This window comes from Prionailurus bengalensis, chromosome B1 (assembly GCF_016509475.1).
Source record: "Prionailurus bengalensis isolate Pbe53 chromosome B1, Fcat_Pben_1.1_paternal_pri, whole genome shotgun sequence".
NCBI lineage: Eukaryota > Metazoa > Chordata > Mammalia > Carnivora > Felidae > Prionailurus > Prionailurus bengalensis.
Window position 1 is genome coordinate 61,222,600 of NC_057344.1, and position 22,277 is coordinate 61,244,876.

Consider the following 22,277-nt stretch of genomic DNA (forward strand, 5'->3'; position numbering starts at 1 on the left):
CACCCAGGCACTCCTTTAATTTCTTTATTAACATTGTGAAATAAGAGAGACAGTAATCAAAGTTAGTTAGTTTGTTTTTTAAGTGGGAAATTTAGCAGGAGTGCATCTCAGAATAAGCTGCATCCCTAAAGTTCCAGTTTGAAGCATGTAAGTATTGCAGACATGTATTGCCCCTAATGCAGAATTAACCCCCCCCCAGAATTAAACATTTTAATATTTGGGGCATACAGCAAAATTCAAGCTTTAATATTGATTTAAACATTGCTTGAGATTTATCAGGTAGCTTACATAAATAAATTGGTAACATTCTTTGTAGAAATGTTTTTTATACCTCAATTTTTGGAATTACAAACAATTCCAAAAAATAATTAGACCATATAAAGTGCTCAATTAAAATCACACAAGGCTGAACAAGAGTGGAAGACAAAATTAAAATCATGAGTAAGGACAAAAATAGAAGAAAAAATAACATGTCATAGATACAAATCCAACTGTGTCAGCAATCACTTTAAACATCATTGGTATAAATGCACCAATTAAGAGACATAAATTGTCAGAAAGCATCAAAAAAGAAGACCCAACAATATGTTGTCTACTAGAAACCCACCTCCAAGAAGATAAAGCACTACCAACAGACCACCAATGTGAACCAAAAAGTAGTGGAATTGCAAAGACAACAAGATGAAGCCACTATTATCATTGGGGACTTCAAACCTCCTCTATCAGAAATGGATAGGTCTAGCAGAAAATCAGTAAGGACATAGTTGAACTCGACATCATCGTCAAGATAGATGTACTATCTATAGACTACTTCATCTGTCGACAGCAGAATACATAGTCTCAAGATCACGTAAACATTCACCAACATAAACCACATTCTGGGCCATAAAACACACCTTAATAAAATTAAAAGAACAGAAATAATACAATATCTGCTCTTGGACCACAATAAAATTAAACTAGAAGTCAATAATGGAAAGATAACTGAAAAATCTGAATACATGGAGATTAAATAACACATTTCTATACAACACATGGGCCTACAAAGAAGAAATTTTAAAAGTAATTTTAAAATATTTTGAACTAAATGAAAATGAGAATCCAATTTTCCAAAATTTTTGGGATGTAGAAAAAGCAGTTTGTGGAGGAAAATTCATAGCGTTGAATTTATATATTTGAGAAGAAAAATATAAAACCAATAATCTAAGTTTCTATTTTAGGAAACTTGAAAGAGAAAAGCATACTAAGTCAAAGAAAGCAGGAAAAAAGTAATAATAATAATTAGAGCCAAAACCAGTAAAATCTAAAAACAGGAAATTAATAGAGAAAATCAATGAAACCAAAAGCAAGTTCTTTGAAGAGATCAATAAAGCTGGTTCTTTGAAGAGATCTATAGGCCTCTCTACAGGCTAACTAAGAAAAAGAGGACATAAATTACTAATATCATAAATGAAATAGGGGCATTTGTACAGATCCTATGGACATTAAAAGAAAATAAATAAGTATTAATAACAACTCCATGCCCACAAATTTGAAAACCTAGATGAAATGCACTATTTCTTGAAAAACACAAGTGCCAAAACTCAAACAAGAAGAAATATATAATCTGAATAGGCCTATATTAATGAAATTGCATCAATAATTGATAATATTCTAAAACAGAAAGCACTAGAATTCAGTGGTAAATTCCATCAAACATTTAAGGAAGGAATTATACCAATTCTTTACATTCTTTTTCAGAGAATAGCAAGAGTAAATATTTTCTAACTCATTTTATTAGCCTTGAATTATCTTAATACCAAAACCAGAAAAAAATATTACAAGAAAACTACAGACCACTATCAGTCATAAACACAGATGAAAAAATCTTCAATAAAAATTAGCAAATCTGATCCAACAATGTATAAAAATAATGATACCTCATAACTAATTGGGTATGCAAGGCAGGTTCAACATTCAAAAATAAATTAATGTAATCGTTGACAATGACAAGCTAAAAAGTCATATATGATCATATCAATGCATGCAGTAAAAGCATTTGACAAATGCCAACACCTATTCATGAATTTTTTTTTAAATATCAGTAAACTAGGAGTATATGGAAACATTCTCAACTTTATAAAGAATACCTTAAAAAAAAAAAAAACAACCCAACATCTACCATTATAAGTAATGGTGAGAAATTCAAAGTTTTTTCACTGAGATCAGATACAAGGCTGGTATATTCCCTCTCACCACTCCATTTCAATACTGTACTGCAAGATCTAGCTAGTGCAGTAAGACAAGAAAAGGAAACAAAAGTTATACAAGTTGGGAAAGAAGAAATAAAGGTATTTTTATTCACAGATGGCATAATTGTAGAAAATCCAAAAGAATTGACTAAAAATTCCTGAAACTAATAAGTAACTATAGCAAGGTTGCATGATACAAGGTTAAAATATAAAATCAATCATTTTTCTACATGACAGTAAGGAACAAATGAAAACTGCAATTTAAAAAATAATACCATTTACATTATATCACCTCTTCAAAAGTAAAATATTTAAGAATAATTTTTAAAAACTATGTAATTTCTTTATGAGAAAAACTACAAAGTACTGATGAATGAAATGAAGTAAGAATTAAACAAATAGAGATTTATTCCATGTTCATGGATGGGAAAACTTAACATTGTCAAGATGTCAGCTCCCAATCTGATCTATTGATTTAATGCAATCTTAATCAAAATTCCAGCAAGGTATTTTGTGTTTATTAACTAACTGATTCTAAAGTTTATATGGAGAGGCAAAAGACCCAGAATAGCCAACACAATATTGAAGAATAACAAATTGGAAGAGTAATGGTACTTAATACCCAGATTTTCTATACAACAGTGTGGCATTAATGAATGAATAGAAAGTAGGTAAATGAAACAGAATATCGTTTTCAGAAATAGAACTTCCTAAATATAGTCAACCAATGTTTTACAAAGGACTGAAGTCAACACAATTAGGCAAAGTGAATCTCCTCAACAAATTATACTGGAACAACCGGACATACACATTAAAAATAGAAAAAAAAAAAGGATCTAGGCAGAGGCCTTACACGCTTCACAAAAATTAATCAAAATGTGTCAGAGACCAAACTATTAAAAAAAAACTGTAAAACTCCTAGAATATAGAAGAAAACCTATATTCCCTTGGTTATGGTGATAACATTTTAGATAACAAAACCAAAGAAAAAAACCATGAAAGAAAAAATGGATAAGCTGGATGATATTGACATATTAATTAAAAATGTTCTGACAAAAAAAATTGTCAAGAAAATGAGAAGAAAAACCACACACTAGGAGAAAATATTTTCAGAACACACATCTGATTGATACCCAAAATATAAGAATAACACCTGAAACTCAACAAAAAACCTAAAGAAAAAAATAAACCAAACTATTGTCAAAAATATAAGAAATAACAAACATTGGGAAGAATGTGGAGAAAAGGGATCCCTTATGTACTGTTGGATGACATGAATGGATTTAAGGGCATTAGGATAGGAGAAATAAGTGAGACAGAGGAATACAAATACTGTATAATGTTACTTATCTGCATAATCTAAAAAAAATGAACTCAATGAAACAGAGAATGGTTTCCCCTAATAACAGTAATGGTTACCCCTAATAACAGTAATGGTTATCAGGGGCCGGTGGGGGTGGGAGGATGGGGAAGATGCTCATCAAAGGATACAAATTTTCAGTTATAAGATGAATAAGACCTGGGGATCCAATGCCCAGTGTGGTGACTAAAGTCAACAATACTGTATTATATGCATAAAAAGTGCTAAGAGAATAGATCTTAGATGTTCTCAACACAAAAAAATAAAGATAATAATTATGTGGTGTGATGGTGGTGTCATCTAATGGTATAACAACAATAATTTTGTAACATATAAGTATATCAACACGTATATACCTTAAACTTACACAATTCTATATGTCATTTGTATCTCAATAAAGCTAATAAATAAATGTCAAAGACATTAACAGATAGACAAAAAAGACACAAAGATGGCAAATAAGCAAATGAAAAGATGCTCCACATCATATGAAGAAAATGCAAATTATAACATAATACCATTACAAACCTTTTAGGATGGCCAAAATAGAATGCTGCTAGCAAAAAATAACAAAAATAGTTTCTTACAAAACTAAACATACTGTTACCCTACAACACAGCAACTGAGCTCCTTGGTATTTACCTGAAGGAAATAAAAATTTGTGCCTACACAAAAACCTGCACATGGATATTTATAGCAGTTTTATTCATAATTGTCAAAACTTGGAAGCAAACAAGATGTCCTTCAGTTGGTGAGTGAATAAACAAACTATGGTACATCCAGACAATGGAATATTACTCAGCACCAAAAGTAAATGAACTATCAAACTACAAAAGGACATAGAGCCCTTAAATGCATATTGCTAAATAAGCCAATCTGAACAAGCTACATACTTCTGATTCTAATTTATGTCATTCTGAAAAAAAGTGAAACTCTGGAAACAGTGAAACAATCAGTGGTTTCCAGGGGTTGAGGGCTTAGGGGAAAATAAACAGAGCACAGAGGATTTTAAGACAGTGAATATACACTTTATGAAATCATAGTGATGAATATATATATATATATGAATGATTAATAGAATGTATAGCACCAAGAATGATCTGTAAGCTTTGAAGTTTGGGTGATTATGATGTACCAATGTGGGTTCATCAATTGTCATCAATTTACTACTCTGGTAAGGGGTGTGGGTATTGGGAGGTTATGCATATGTGGAAGTATATGGAAAATATCAGTATCTTCCCCTCAATTTTACTGTAAACTTAAAACTGCTCTAAAAAAGTAAATTCTTAATTAAAAAATAATCATCCGACATCTGAAGATAAAGAGGCACATAAGAAAAGTAGACTTCATGCATCAGAATAAGAAAATTTTTTAAAAATTCCTAAAATATTAAGATTCTAAAATTATCATATGTGGCTTTTAGCTATATATATCTATATTAAAAAGAAATATATATGTATATACATATATACATATATATGTATATACATATATATACATATACGTATATATATATAGTAAAAAGAATCAAAACACAAACTTTAAAATATTTAAGGGAACAAGAAACCATTAACAGTAAAATTTTGAAAAATAAATCTTTTAGGATTAAAAACAAACACAGAAGTTAAGACCATGTTGAATGACTTAGCTGAATTAGTATACTAGAAGCTAAATGAGAAAGAATGATCCAAAAAACAGAAAGAGAAAAAAATTTTAAATACAGAGAAAAGGTAAGAGATGTGAGGACACCATTATAAGTCCAACATATATTTAATATATTATGACAAAACCTGATTTTGTTTTACAGCTTTGATCTCCTATATTTGTAATCTACATAAAAAATAAAAGTTAATCTATAAAATCCTAATTACAGTATATTTGTAAAATGAATTCTTGCTTATGAAGTTTAAAAATGCAATATGCTTTAATAATTATCAAAGATACAAGTAGCTAATAAATGAGAGTCAAATGAAAATTCTTGGTTCCTTGTAAAGTAATGAAGTATTTCATTTATTTTTACATCAGTCTAAAAAAGAAATAAGAGTAATAGATCATTTTTATATACTGTACATAATTTATTATTTATATTCTACACATTTAAAATTTAGCCATATCATATCAATTTTGTCTTTGTTAAATAATTACCCAAAATATTGTGAAATTGTCTTATGATCATAGGTATTTTGAAGCTACTAATTTCCCTGTATTCTTGAACTAGAATAAAAACATATTGCCAAGTTATATTTTATTTGTATTAAAGCTAGCCAAAGGGAACTTTGTTAAACACAGATAAAAAGAACATTTAAAAAAAATAGAAACAAAATTAAAGCAGAATACCAGAGTAAGAAGAAAGACATCATGAAGAAGACATTGTGAAGACTTTTTTTCAAATCTATTTTAATAATGACCTTAAAAGGGGCACCTGGGTGGCTCAGTCAGTTGAGCGTCCAACTTTAGTTCAGGTCATGATCTTGCGGTCAGTGAGTTCAAGCCCCGCGTCGGGCTCTGTGCTGACAGCTCAGAGCCTGGAGCCTGTTTCAGATTCTGTGTCTACTTCTCTCTCTGACCCTCCCCCATTCATGCTCTGATGCTCTGTCTCTCTCTGTCTCAAAAACAAAAATAAAAATAAACGTTAAAAAAATAATGACCTTAAAAATAGTGCCAAGATAAAATACTATATCTCAATAGGGTGTATTTCTATGACATTTCTTTGGTCCCTCAAAGACTTACACTGGTAGTAGGAACATTAAACAGACATAAGTAACAGATGTTGCCCCAATTAGAGATGTTCCCTAGTTATTTGGTATTTAATAATAAACAAAAGTACTGAGATCATAAGGCTTATGACATTGATTATTTCTTATCAATCCAGAAAACAAATCAGAAGTCTCCCAAATGTAATACAGAAAAAAAAACCCACAATTTTTTAACTCCAAAATATATCTGAGCTAAAAATTAACTTCAAAATGGGAGGAAAGGACTTCCATTATTTGAAATGTAAAAAAAAAAAAAATCATTTAAAACTTGGAAGGACTTTAATGGCAACAAATATAACATAATCTTTCCAAACTATGAAAGACAGAGTATCTAGCAAAATGTCAAGTTCATGCCAAGATAGGGATAAAGGAAAAAGTTACATATTCTTAGATCTCAGCATGGTAGGTATATCCCTAAAAGTCCACATATAACTTTTGACTCCCCAAGAACTTTATTAATAGCCTACTATTTACCAAAAGCCTTATGGATGACATGAACAGTTAAGTCACAAATATTTTGTATTTATATATGTTGTATACTATATTCTTACAATAAAACTAGAAAGAATGTTATAGGAGAATTTTAGGGAAAATATATTTACAGTACTATAATGTATTTATCAAACAAAAATCTATATTTAAGTAGACCTGTGCAGTTCAAGCCTGTTGTTGTTCAAAGGTCAACTGCACAAGTCATAGTCAGAAAACTACTAGTACACTATTTATGTGGATAGGAGACATGGAAAGCATTCCTTGGTTTTTCCTCTATCCCTTCTTCTCTTCTTTTTTTTTTTTTGTTATTCGTTATATATTCTGCATCCTTTCATCATTTTGAAGGTTATTATTGTATATTTGTTCAGTTACTATATACTGCTTAGTACTCTCAAGGAAAACCAAAAGTTGTCTATGTATTTGTCAAGAGGATCACTTAGTGTAGCAAGTGTGTATGTTGCCTGCACAAGAGACTGTAGGTTTGTTTGGAATTGACGCTGAGTTTTACATGAAGAAAACACATATTCTGCTGCTATAGCATGTAGTATTCTCAAAATATCAACAATTTCAAGTGTGATATTGGTCTTTCTTAGGTCTTGATACCTTTCCTTTTTTATTTTTTTTTTTCTACTTATATTGATTAGTTACAGGCTTATTAAACTCTCCAGGTATAATTCTGTATTTGTCTATTTCTCCTTTGTATTTTCAAGCTCTCATGGTATGTGAACACATATTTAGAATTGTTGTATGTTCTTAATTTGCCCCTTTTCCATATGTAATGTTTCAGAGACAAAGGGGGGCATTACATAAAGGTAAAACTGCTTATCTAGTAGAAAGACATAGCCACCCTTATTGTGAACATATCAAACAGAGCTGAAAATATGTAAAGCAAAAACTGATAGAACTACAAAGAAAATCAAGAGGGTTGGACACCTCAGCACTCCTCTCTCAACAATTAGTAGAATAATTATACAATGAATGATACACAATTCAATACCATCAACCAAGAAACTATAACTGACACTCACAAAATACTCTCCTAACAGCAGCAGAATAAACATTCACTTCAATTTCCCACATGTATAAAAACAGACCAAATGCTGATTCATAAAACAAATGTCAACAAACTTACAAGAATTAAAATTAGACTGTGTTCTTTGGACAAAATGGACTCAAACTAGAAATCAATAAGAGAGATAACAGAAAAATCCTCAAACAGTTGGTATCAACACATCTCTAAGAAAATTCTTGTGTCAAAGAGGTAATCACAAATGAAATTCAAAAAATGTATTGAACTGAATGAAAATGAAAATATCAAACTTGTGGGGCACAGTTGAAACAATGTTGAGAAGAAAATTTATAAAACTATATGTGTGTGTGCATGCGTGTGTGTGAATGTCTATATATATATGTGTATATACATATACACATATATATACATACACACACATATATATACACATATATGTATACATATATATGTATGTGTATATGTGTATATACATATACACATATGTATATGTATATGTCAGAAAAGATCTCAAATCAAGACCATCAAGGACAAAAGAAAAAACAACCAAAAAAGGCCATAAAGAGGAAGGAGATAAAGATATTAGCAGAAGTCAGTAAAATTAAAGAAAAAATACTATATGTATGAAAGAAAAAGTTGTTTATTTTTAAAAATCAATATAATTGTCAAACCCCTACATGATTAACAAAGAAAAAACAAATTAATACTAGGAATAAAAAAAGACTGCTGTAAACTCTGAAGACATCAAAAAGATAATAAATACTATGAACAACAACTACACACATAAATTTGACAAATTATTTTTAAAAAATCACAGAAAAAAATCACTAGGCACATATGGCTTTATTGGAGAATTCTACCAAATATTTAAAGAAAAACTATCACTCATTCTACAGAATCTTTATGAGAAAACAGATAAGGAAGGAGCATTTCAAATTCATTTTATGAAGATAGTATTACTCTGACATCAAAACTAGACAAAGCTACTAAAACAAATACACACACGCACACACACACACACACACTCACACACTGCAGACTACTATTTATCAGTAATGTCAATGCAGAAATTCTTAAATATTAGCAAATAGATTTCAGCAATATTATAAAAAATATACCATGAACAAGCTGAGTTTATACCAGTGATGGAAAGCTGGTTGATATAAAAAAAATCAATATAATCCTCCATATTAACAGGCTGTAGAAGAAATCACATGGTCATATCTTTTGATGCAGTAACAACATTTGACTAAACTCAAAACCCATTCACGTAAAAAAAAAAAAAGAACAAAAAAAGCCAATTCCAACATGACAGGAATAAAGGAAGATTTCCTTAGAATTATAAATACCTGTAAATATCCTACAGATACCATTATACTTATGATGAAAGGCTGAGTGCTTTTCCCCTACTATGTGGAAGAGAGCAAGTACATCTACTCTTATCATTCTTACTCAAAATAGTTCTGCAAGTTCTAATCTTGTTTAATGAGAGAAGGAAAAAAATATAGCACACAGATCGGAATAAAGTAGACTATCTAAATTGCCCCAATATGATTGTCTACATAAAAATTCCAAAGAAGAATCTGCCAAAAAAAAAACCTTTAGAAAAGGTGATTTCAACAAGATCACAGAATGCAAGATAAATATAAAAAGATCTATTGGATTTATATATATATATATATATATATATATATATATATATATTATCTGAACATGTGGATGCCAATATTATAAATACAACACCATTAATAATTTCTCAGAAAAATAAAAATCTTAATTATAAATGTAACAATCATTTATACAAGACTCAAATGCTAAAAACTATGCAACACTAATCAAGTCAAAAATCTGAATAAATGGAGAGACAAACCATGTCCCTGAACTGAGGGACTCAATGTAATGAGTCCATACAATTGTAATGTATATCGATTTGGGGTGAATTGATAAGTTTAATGCATTTTCTTTTAAAAATCCCAACAATACTTTTTATATAGACAAGATTATTCTGAATAGTATATGGCAAGGGAAAAAGAAGCAAAAATATTGAGAAAGACTGAAGTAGAAGGAATGATTCTGCATTCTTCTGGATTTCAGTAACTATTATGTGTTATAGTAATAAAGACTATGTGGTTTGAAGGGAGGCATAGACATGTAGATCGATAACAGAAAAAAGAATTCAAAAGAATCCATACAAATGTATTCAATTAATTTCTGACAGTTTCAAAGCTAATTTGATGGAAGAAAGATAGCCTTTTCAAGAACTTCAACTTCAATTTAATACTTCTCTAAAAAATGAACTCAATATTGATCATGAAATTAATTATAAAACATAAAATATAAAATTCTCAGAAAAAATTGGAGAATTTGAGGTTTTAGGGCTATATAAGTTCTTAGACAATACCAAAAATTTAATTACTAAAATAAATAAATTTGACTTCATAAAAATTAAAACCATTTGCCCTGTAATCTTAGGAATAAAAAATAAAAGCCACATAGAGGGAAAAGATAATTACAAACCATCTGTCTGATCAAGTAGTAATATTTATAATATATAAGGAACTCTCAAAGCTCAATGGTAAAAAAAAAAAAAAAAGCAAACAAAACTTAACAGCAAAAACAGGGGAATAATCCAAAACTAATACAAAGGACATAAAGAGACATTTTTTTTTTAAATATGTAGACAGCAGATAAGAAAAAAAAAAAAAGCCCAGCATCATTAATCAGTGACAGAATTGAATGATAGCAAGGATAAAGAGATACTGATCACTTATACATTTCTGGTGGAAATGTAAAATGAGACAGCCATTTTGAAAAATAATTTGGCAGTTCTTTAAAAACTAAATTAGTATAGAACCCATCAATTTTACTCCTGGGCATTTATTATAGAGGAATTAAGACATATTCATAAGGAAAGGATCAAAGTTTATGATCTAATAACCTAAGCAGAAATCTGTGCATGTTGGTTGTTGCTGATTTCTTTAAAATAAACAAAAAGTGGAAACAAACCAGATGTCTGTCAACAGACAGAATGTAAATATATTACATTCATACCATAAAATACAGCTCAGCCAGAAAAAAAAAGTGGGGGGGAGGGAAAAAAGGAACAAACTACTGTGCGATAATCTGGAGAATTCTCCAAAAATGTATGCAGTGTGAAGAAGACTAACTTTAAAAGGTAACATAATGCATTGCACTTATATAATATTCTTGAAATAAAAAAATAAAAGAACTGTACATATTAGTGGTTGTCAGGGATCAAAAAGGGGTGGGAGCAAGACAGAAGAGGATGTGGCCAGAAACATGCAACTTGAGGATCCCTATGCAGATGGAAATATTCTATGTCTTCACTGTGTCTATATCAATACTACACTATAGTTCTACAACTCATTATCATTGAGGAAAACTGAGGAAAGAGAGATGGGATCCCTCAGTATTATTTTTTTAACTGTGTGTGAATTTGGAAATCTGTTAATTATCTCAAAATAAAAACTTTAAAAAATTATTCATCTTAGGAAATTAGAAAAAGAAGAGCAAATTACATTCCAAGTAAGCATAAGAAATAAGAATTAGAGCAGAAACCAATGAAGTTAACAGCAGGCTATTGATAAATAAAATGTACAAACTGGTTCCTGGAAAAGATCAATAAAATTGATGAACTTCCTGCCACATTAGCTAAGAAAAGAAGAGAAAGGATACACATTAATAATGTCATAAATGAAAGAGAGGACATCACTACATAGGGAATGGACATTAAAAGGACAATAAAAGAATATTAAGAACAACTATGACTACAGATTTGATAACCTACATTAAATGAACCACTCCATGACAAACACAAGCTATTAAAACTCACACAAGATGAAATGTACAATAGAAACAGGTCTATATACCTAAAAAATTGAATCAATAATCATTAACTTTCTAAACAGAAAGTGCCAGGCTCAGATGGGAAACTAAAAATAGAGGTGAACCTCCTCAAATCAATAAAGAATGTCTACAAAAAAACCTGTAGCTCATATCATACTTAAGATGAGAAACTGGAAACGTTCCTACTAAGATGAGGTATCAGACAAGGATGTGCACTCAGCATTCCTCCTTTTCAACATTGTGCTGAAAAATCTAGCTAATGCAGTAAGACAAGAAAAGGAAATAATAAGTATACAGATTGGGAAGGAAGAAATACAGTGGTCTTTGTTTATAGGTGGCATGATTGTCTATGTAGAATATCCACATTATTAAACACACACGCATACACACACACACACACACACACACACACACCATGGAAAATTCTCTAGAATAAATCGCATATCAGGCCACCACACAAGTCTCAACAAAATCAAAAAGTTCAGATCCATACCATGCATCTTTTCTGACCACAACACCATGAAACTAAAAATCAAACACAAGAAAAAAATGTGGAAAGAACGTGAATATATGGAGGTTAAATAACATGCCACTTAATAAATAGGTCAACTAAGAAATCAAAGAAGAAATAAAAATTACCCAGAAACAAATGGAAATGAAGACACAATGGTCCAAAATCTTTTGAATGCAGCAAAAGTGGTCCTAAAAGGGAAATTTGTAGAAATACAGGCCTACCTCAAGAAACAAGAAAATCTCAGGTAAATGACATAACTTACATTTAAAATAGCTACAGAGGGAACAGAAAAATCTAAAACCAGAGGAGAGAAGGAAATAATAAAAATTATAGCAGAAATAAACGATATAGAAACTAAAAAAAAACCAAAAAAACCCCAATTGAACAGATTAGTGAAACCAAGGGCTGTTTCCTTGAAAGGAAAAAAATCAGTAAAATAGATAAGCCTCTAGCTAAACTCAAGAAACAAAAAGAAAGGACTCAAAATCACAAATGAGAGGAGAAATATCACCCAACACCACAGAAATAGAAATAATTGTAACAGAATATGATGAAAACCTATATGCCAACAAGTTGGAAAACCTAAAATAAATTGATAAATTCCTAGAAACATAACCTACCAAAACTGAATCAAGAAGAAATAGAAAACTCTAACGGACAAATTACCAGCAATAAAACTGAAACAGTAATAATAATTTTTTAAAAAATCCCCCCAGAGACCTTCATAGGGGGATTCTATCAATGACTTAAAGAAGAATTAATGCTTATTCTTCTCAAACTACTCCAAAAAATTCAAAAAGGAAGAGAAACTTCCAAATTCGTTCTATCAGCATATACCTGATATCAAAACCAGATAAAGACACCACCAAAAAGGAGAACTACAGGCCAGTACTCTGACGAACACAGATGCAAAAGCCTTCAACAAAATACTAGCAAAGCAAAGCCAACAATACATTAAAAAAATCACTCACCATAATCAAGTGTAATTTATTCCCATGTTGCAAGAATGGTTCAATATTTGCAAATCAGTCAATGTGATACATCACATCAATAAGGGTAAAAACCATATGATCATTTCAATAGATGCAGAAAAAGCATTTGACAAATACAATGCCCATTCATGATAAAAAAAAACCTCAACAAAGTAGGTTCAGAAGGAAGTACCTCAACATAATAAAGGCCATCTATGAAAGAATCACAGCTAACATCATACTCAATGGGGAAAAACTGAGAGCTTTTCCCATAAGGTCAGAAATAAGACAAGGATGTCTACCCTCACCACTTTTATTCAACATAGTATGAGAAGTCAAAGCTATGGAAATCAGACAACAAAAAGAATTAAAAGGCATCCAAATTGGCAAGGAAGAAGTAAACTGTCACTATTTGCAGAGGACATGACACTATATGTAGAAAATCCAAAGACTCCACCAAAAACTACTGGAACTGACAAATTCAGTAAAGTCTCAGCATACAAAGTCAGTATACAGAATTTGTTGCATTTCTTCTATACACTAATAATGAAAGAGAAAAAAGAGAAATTAAGAAAGCAACCCTATTTACAATTGCACCAAAAATAAACTACCTAGGAATAAATTTAAGAGGTGAAAAACCTATACTGTGAACACTATAAAACACTGATGAAAAAAACTAAAGAAAACACAAAGAATGGAAAGACATTTCTTGCTCATAGATTGACAGAAAAAAAATTATTAAAATGTCTATTGCAATTTCTGTGAAAATACCAGCAGTAGTTTTTTTTACAGAATTAGAACAAACAATTCTGTTATTTGTATGGAACCACAAAAGACATCAAATAGCCAAAGTGGTCTTGATAAAAAACAAAGCTGGAGGTATCACAATTCCAGACTTCGAGTTATGTCACAAAACTGTAGTAATCCAAACAGTAAAATACCGGGACAAAAATAGAAACATAGATCAATGCAACAGAATAGAAAACCCAGAAATAAACTCACAATTATATGGTCAATTAGTCTTTGACAAAGAAGGAAAGAATATGCAATGGGAAAAAGACAGTCTCTTCAATAAATGGTATTTGGAAAACTGTATGGCTACATGCAAAAAATGAAACTGGACTACTTTCTTACACTATACACAAAACTCAAAATGAAGTAAAGACCTAAATGTAAGACATAAAACCATAACAATTCTAGAAGAGAACAAAGGCAGTTACTTCTTTGACTTGGCCAGAGCAGTATTTTTTTAGATGGGCCTCCCAAGGCAGGGGGAATAAGAGCAAAAATAAACTTTGGGGGCTGTATCAAAATAAAACGTGAAGGAAACAACCATCAAAACTAAAAAGCACCCTACAAAATGGGAGCAGATATTTGCAAATGACATGTCTGATAAAGGGTATCCAAAATATATAAAGAACTGAAACAATTCAACAGCCAAAATGCAAATAATCCAATAAAAATAAGCAGAAGACATGAACAAACATTTCTTCAAAGATGACATCCAGATGGTCAATAGACTATGCTCAAAGTCATTTATTATGGGAAATGCAAATCAAAAGTACAATGAGATATCAAATCACATCTGTCAGAATGGCTAAAATCGAAAACACAAGAAATAGCAAATGTTGGTGAGGATGTGGAAAAAAGGAACCCTCTCATGCACTGTTGGTGGGAATGCAAATCAGTGCAGTCTCTGTGGAAAACCGAATATAATCCCTAAAAAATTAAAAATAGTATTATCCTACGATGCAGTAATTCCACTACAGGGTATTTACACAAAGAAAATGAAAATACTAATTCAAGAAGATATATGAATTCTATGTTTATTTCAGTATGATTTACAACAGATAAGATCTGGAAGAAACCCAAGGGTCCATACATAAACGGATGAACAGATATAGAAGATGTAATCACATACACACACACACACACACACACACACACACACACACACTCACACACCACACAAAAATAATAATGAGATCTGGTCATTTGCAACCTCATAGAGGGACTTAGAGGATATAATGCTAAGTGAAATAGGTCAATCAGAGAAAGACTTATACCATATTTCATTCATGTGTGAAATTTCAGAAACAAATGAATGAAGAAATAATGAGACGAACAAAACAGACCCTTAATTACAGAGAACTGGTAGATGCCAAAAGACAGGTGGGTGAGGTGAGGGGTAAATAGTTAAAGGAGATAAAGAGTATACTTACCTTGATGTGCGCTGAGTACTGCATAGAATTGTTGAATCATATTGTGTACCAGAAACTAATATAACTCTCTAAGTTAATCACACTTCAAAGTATTCTTATTTGCTGAGGAAAAGGTCAGTTATTTGTAATTTGAATCACAAAGTGTTATTTCCTTGAATATACTCTTTTCTAGGTTTGACTTTCTGTATACAGGAAGAAGACAGGATTTGATAAAGAAATATGAATAATATTTGTAATTATTTGATAGGGTAAGAAATCAGCAGAAAAGTTTATGGCAAGGTTAAAAATTGGTAAGTGGGAGGCAATAATAATCAATTCACAAAGTGAGAGGGCGGGACCTGGAAAGCAAATAATTCACCTTCAAATAAAGTATGAATGATTCATTTTCTTAGAAAATGAATAACTGGAAATACAATTATAAAGGAGGAGAAGAAAATTGAGAACATTTATGTGACACACTTTTATTTTCTTGTTGAATTGATACATTGGCTTATTTACTGAGAACCACAATGAGCAAGAAGTAACCAATGGGTCCAGATAAATAGTCACAACTAAAGAGCCACAAACTAAAGAGAAGGATAACAAATGTAAAGTAAGAGTGATAGAAACTTACACTCTTGGGGTCATTTCAACAAAGAGGATACACAGATTGTTTCCCCCAGAGTCCCTGGTTGTAGCTGATAGGTGCTATTAGGCAAGAAGAAAACCAGAGGTAACTTGACTGCACTCACCACCCCTTCATAAGGATCCTGATTAAAACAAAACAAAGGAAACCCTGTTATTTCAAAGACCTGTCTTCATTTAATTTGTCAAGCATAAATTGAATTGGTCTTTTGAGTCATCTTTTTCTTCTGTTTTCTCATACAAAATATCTGATTATGCAAACTTGATGCAATATACAGAATGGTGACATTCAGATCAATTAGAAAATAAAATTATATGAACATGAAATAGGTTATTTTCTTTTAGACTGGACATTATTTTATGTTAAGTGTACTAAAATTTCCTCTGGCCAGAGCTCTTTAATGGAAGTCTGTCTGGACAAAGGGGCTCTGAGGTAAGGAAAATGCCCCAATTAGAAAGCCATGGGCCTGGAGGCTACATTCTAAGGAGAAGGAGAAAAAAATTCCAGAAGGTGACGGAGGGGATTTCTGGTTTTCAGTTGAAATTGTTTTTCTGCTCTGTGCTGTATTTCCTTCCAGGAAAACTTCATTATACAATAAAACTCAGTGTTGGTCTTATATTAGCTGTGACTAGAGAATAATGAAAGAGATCTGTCAGTGTTTGGGACAGACTTGATCAGAGAGAGCCTAGAACATCCTTTAAGGGCCTTAGTAAATTTCTACATGATTGCAATACAGCTAGACATAGTAGTTTAAATAAGAAGAAATGTGCCACTCAGGGAGGAGCCAAGATGGCGGAACAGCATGGAAGCTTTTTGTGTGTCTTGCGTCCATGAAATAGAGCCAGACCAACACTAAACCATCTTGCACACCTAGAAAACCGATCTGAGGATTCACACAACAATCTACATAACCTGAACCACAGAATTCAGCAGGTACACAGCACAGAGAGGTGAACTGGGGGAGACAGAAGCTGCAGAGGGCAGGGAGCCACTTTTGCATGCAGAGAGAGGGGGGAGAAGGATGCAGGAAAAGCACCTCCCCCGAAAGCTGCTGGAGAGAAAGTGGAAAGTGGAAACAGCTGCAGGGACTGAACTAAAAAGGGAGAAAGGAGAGGGTTTAAATTCCATTCAGACTATAAATGGGGGAGCGCAGAGTCTGAAACTCCACAGCTCAATACCTGGCGGCAGTCTGGGGGGAAGGGCGAATCCCCAGGAGCAGAGTGGAGTCTGGGGTTCTTCAGGCTACATAGGGAAAAGTGGTTCTCCTGCTGGAAGGACACCTGGTAGAGGCTGTGTGGGTCCCCCAAAGGCAAGGCCCCACTGGACCCAGGAGAAAAACCACATTTGCTGGTGCTGGAACAAGGTCATTAAGGGTGAAGCCTGGTGCCAGATGTGTGTTGTGATTTTCCATATTCCCTGAAATACTGTTGCTACACTATCTCGTGAACTTTTTCTGGGGCGGACTGGCACCCGGCCACAGTCTCTGGACATCAGCAGCAGTATGGTTCCACAAACTACTGGGTGTAACAGCACCTGGCCATTGCTCGGTGAGACCCTCCTGCAGAGGGAAAGAATGGGTCAAAATGCAGCAGTCCCTCAGAAGTAAGGGGTCGGGAAAGAAGCCAGAGACAAAGGACGGGTGCATGATTGCTGATTAGGGAGAACAGAGTTTCAATACTAGAGACTGGGTAACTGGGTGACGCCATTTTCACCACTCCCCTGCATGCGCATATGCACCTACAAGCACCACAATCCACACCAGTACGTTAAGCAGTGCCATCTAGTGGAGAATGAAACCATTACACTAAGCAACGCCCAAATGGGCCAACCTTGCTCTTCAGAAACACAAGTCTCTCCACCTGCTTAGTTTGTGGACTATACAACACTTCATAGCTTGACTTCTAGGGGAAACCGAAGTAATTTCAGTTGCATTTATGTCTGTTTGCTGGTCCATCTATGCAATTTTCTTTCTTCTTTTTTCTTTTTTCTCTTTTTCACTTCTTTTCTTTTCTTGAATACAGAAAGAAAAAATTCATTTTTATTTTCAATTTTTATTAAAAATATTTTCTTTAATTTTTTTCTACTACATTTTTTACTTTTGTGTATTTTTTTTCAAATTCTATTTTACTTCCATCATTTCATTTTAGTCTACTTCCCTGTATCCATTTTTTCAAATTTTCAAATGATTTCCTTTTTTTTCTTTCCCCTTTTTTCCCTAATCTATCAAGCCCTTTTCAACACCCAAACCAAAACAAACCTAGGATCTAGCATCAATTATTCGATTTTGTGTGTGTGTTTGTTTTTAATTTTTTAATTTTGATATTTTTTATTTTAATATGTTTTTAATTTTAATTTTCTTACCTCATTAATTCCTTTTCTATTCAAAATGATGAAACAAAGGAATTCACCCCAGAATAAAGAGCAGGAAGGAACGACAGCCAGAGATTCAACCAACACAGATCCAAGCAAGATGTCTGAACCAGAATTTAGAATCACGATAATAAGAATACCAGCTGGAGTTAAAAATAGATTAGAATCTCTTTCTATGGAGATATAAGAAGTAAAATCTAGTCAGGATGAAATTAAAAATACTATAACTGAGCTGAAATCTCTAATGGAGGCCACGGTGGCAAGGATGGATGAGGCAGAACAGAGAATCAACAATACAGAGGACAAACTTATGGAGAATAATGAACCAGAAAAAAAGAGGGAGATTAAGGCAAAAGAGCACAATTTAAGGATTAGAGAAATCAGTAACTCATTAAAAAGAAACAACATCAAAATCATAAGGGTCCCAGAAAAGGAAGAGAGAGAAATAGGGGTAGAAGTGTTATGTGAGCAAATCATAGCAGAAAACGTTCCTAACCTGGGGAAAGACACAGACATCAAAATCCAGGAAGCACAGAGGACTCCCATTAGATTCAACAAAAACTGACCATCAACAAGGCATATCACAGTCAAATTCACAGAATACTCAGGCAAGGAGAGAATCATGAAAGCAGCAAGGAAAAAAAGTCCTTAACCTACAAGGGAAGACAGATCAGATTTGCAGCAGACCAATCCACAGAAACTTGGCAGGCCAGAAAAGAGTAGCAGGATATATTCAATGTGTTGAATCAGAAAAATATGCAGCCAAGAATTCTTTACCCAGCAAGGCTGTCATTCAAAATAGAATGAGAGATGAAAAGTTTCCCAGACAAACAAAAATTAAAGGGGTTTGTGGCCACTAAACCAGCCCTGCAAGAAACTTTTTAAGGGGACTCTGTGAGGGGAGAAAAGATGGATGAATGAATAAATAAATAAATAAATAAATAAATGCCAAAAGTAACAGAGCAAATAAATAAATACCAAAAGGACCAGAGAACACTACCAGAAACTACAACACTACAAGCATCATAATGGCAATAAATTTATATCTTTCTGTACTCACTCTAAACATTAATAGACTAAATGCTCCAATCAAAAGACAGGGTAACAAAATGGATAAGAAAACAAGATCCATCTATATGCTGTTTACAAGAGACCCACCTTAGACCTAAAGACACCTTCACATTGAAAATAAGGGGCTGGAGAACAATCTGTCATGCTAATGGTCAACAAAAGAAATTCGGAGTAGCCATACTTATATTAAACAATCTAGACTTTGAAATAAAGACTGTATCAAGAGATGAAGAAGGGCATTATATCATAATCAAGGGGTCTATCCACCAAAAAGACGTAACAATTTTAAATATTTATGTGCCAAATGTGAGAGCTCCCTAATATAGAAATCAATTAATCACAAACATAAAGCAACTCATTGATAGTAATACCATAATAGTAGGAGACTTCAACACCCACTCACAATAATGGACAGTTCATCAAATCAAAAAATCAAGAAGGAAACAATGGCTTTGAGTGACACACTGGGCCAGATGGAATTAACAGATATATTCAGAGCATTTCATCCTAAAGCAGTGGAATATACATTTTTCTCCAGTACACATGGAACGTTCTCCAGAAGAGACCACAAATCAGCCCTCAATAAGTATAAAAAGATCCAGATCATACTGTGCATATTTTCAGACCACAACACTATGAAACTTGAAATCAACCACAAGAAAAATTTGGAAAGGTAACAAATACTTGGAGACTAGAGAACATCCTACTAAAGAACAAATGGGCCAACCAAGAAGTTTAAGAGGAAATTTAAAAGTATATGGAAGCCAATGAAAATGATAACCCAAAACCTCTGGGACGCAGCAAACGCGGTTATAATAGGAAAGTATATAGCAATCCAGGTCTTCCTAAAGAAGGAAGAAAGAGCTCAGATACATAACCTAATCTTACACCTTAAAGAGCTGGAAAAATAACAGCAAAAAAAACCCAAAACCAGTAGAAGACAGGAAATAATAGAGATTAGAGCAGAAATTAACGCTATTGAAACCAAAAAAACAGTAGAACAGATCAATGAAACTTGAAGCTGGTTCTTTGAAAGAATTAATAAATTTGATAAATCACTAGCCAGCTTGATCAAAAATAAAAAGGAAAGGACCCAAATAAATAAAATCAAGAATGAAAGAGGAGATAGCACAACCAACACAGCAGAAATAAAAACAATAAGAATATTATGAGCAATTTTTGGCCAATAAATGGACAATCTGGAAGAAATGGAAAAATTCCTAGAAATATATACACTATCAAATTGAAACATGAAGAAATAGAAAATTTGAAGAGTCCCATAACCAGTAAAGAAATTGAATTAGTAATCAAAAATCTGCCAAAAAACAAGAGACCAGGGCCAGATGGCTTTCCAGGGGGATCCTACCAAACATTTAAGGAAGAGTTAACACCTATATTCTTGAAGCTGATCCAAAAATTAGAAATGGATGGAAAACGTCCAAACTCTTTCTATAAAGCCAGCATTACTTTGATTCCAAAACCAGACAAAGACCCCACTAAAAAGGAGAACTATAGACCAATTTCTCTGATGAACATGGATGCAAAAATACTTAACAAGATATTAGCGAACCAGATCCAACAATATATTAAAAAAATATATTCACAATGACCAAGTGAGATTTATACCTTAGATTCGTACCTGCTACACTATCTGCAAAACAATTGATGTGATTCATCACATCAATAAAAGAAAGGACAAGAACCATATGATCCTCTCAATAGATGCAGAGAAAGCATTTGACAAGATATAGCATCCTTTCTTGATAAAAACCCTCAAGAAAGTAGGGATAGAAGGATCATACCTTGAGATCAGAAAAGCCATATATGAATGACCCAATCATAATATCATCCTCAATGGGGAAAAACTGAAAGCTTTCCCCCTAAGGTCAGGAACAAAACAGGGGTGTCCACTCTTGCCACCATTATTCAACATAGTATTGGAAGTCTTAGCCTCTGCAATCAGACAACACAAAGAAATAAAAAGCATCCAAATCAGCCAGGAGGATGTCAAACTTTCACTCTTCGCAAATGACAGGATACTCTATATGGAAAATCCTAAAGACTCCACCAAAAAACTTCTAGAACTGATTAATGAATTCAGCAAAGTGGCAGGATATAAAATCAATGCACAGAAATCGGTTGCATTCCTATATACCAACAATGAAGCAACAGAAAGAGAAATTAAGGAATCGATCCCATTTACAACCACACCAAAACCCATAAAATACCTAGGAATAATTCTAACCAAAGAGGTGAAAAATCTCTATACTGAAAACTATAGAAAGCTGATGAAAGAAATTGAAGACACAAAAAAATGAAAAAAAGATTCCATGCTCCTAGATAGGAAGAACAAATATTGTTAAAATGTCGATACTACCCAAAGCAACCTACATATTCAATGCAACCTCTATCAAAATAACACCAGCATTCTTCACAGAGCTAGAATAAATTATCCTAAAATTTGTATGGAACCAGAAAAGACCCTGAATAGCCAAAGAAATCTCAAAAAAGAAAACGAAAGCAGGAGGCATCACAATCCCGGACTTCAAACTGTATTACAAAGCTGTAATCATCAAGACAGTATGGTACTGGCACAAAAACAGACACTCAGATCAATGGAACAGAATAGAAAACCCAGAAATGGATCCACAAACGTATGGCCAACTAATCTTTGACGAAGCAGGAAAGAATATCCAGTGGAATAAACAGTCTCTTCAGCAAGTGGTGCTGGGAAAACTGGACAGCAACATGTGGAAGAATGAACTTGG